Genomic DNA, 604 nt, shown 5'->3' on the forward strand with positions numbered 1-604 from the left:
ACAGAGTTCAGCAGCAAAACACCAAATGAGCTTCTGGGTCCATGAAATCTGACCTGCTCTGCTAAAGGGAACTATGTCACAATCACAGAACGTTTGAAGTTGGAATGGACCCACATGGATCACCGAGTCCAACAGGACAGGACATCCCTGAGAATCACACCCTGTGCCTGAGAGCATTGTCCAAACACTGCTTGAGCTCTGTCAGGCTTGGGGCTACAACCACTACCAGAATCAACTCCATCTTCTGCATTTAGTAAGCCCAACAAAATAACAACCACCCTACAGGACCACTACAAGGACAGCTCTTGCCTTTCTCCAGGTCCTTGTTTTTGTTTCAGGATGAACCCTTGAGAACTTGCAAGGAAAGGCTTAACAACAGCTAATTGTCAGATGCCACAGTAATTAGTGGCACCTTTCCAAGGCATCCATCTCTGGCTGCTTTGCCGATAGCTGGCTCCTCCTCAATCCCCACATTCAAATGAAGGTACACGAGGTAGGCGGCAGATTCATTTACAAGTACCAAGGTCTTCCCAGGAGAGATGCCTAAGGAAAGAAATATCTTACCTAAACAATGCATGGGTTGGGCTTTTTTTCCTTCCCATTT

Source organism: Acanthisitta chloris, unplaced genomic scaffold (genome assembly GCF_000695815.1).
Source record: "Acanthisitta chloris isolate BGI_N310 unplaced genomic scaffold, ASM69581v1 scaffold9553, whole genome shotgun sequence".
Classification (NCBI taxonomy): domain Eukaryota; kingdom Metazoa; phylum Chordata; class Aves; order Passeriformes; family Acanthisittidae; genus Acanthisitta; species Acanthisitta chloris.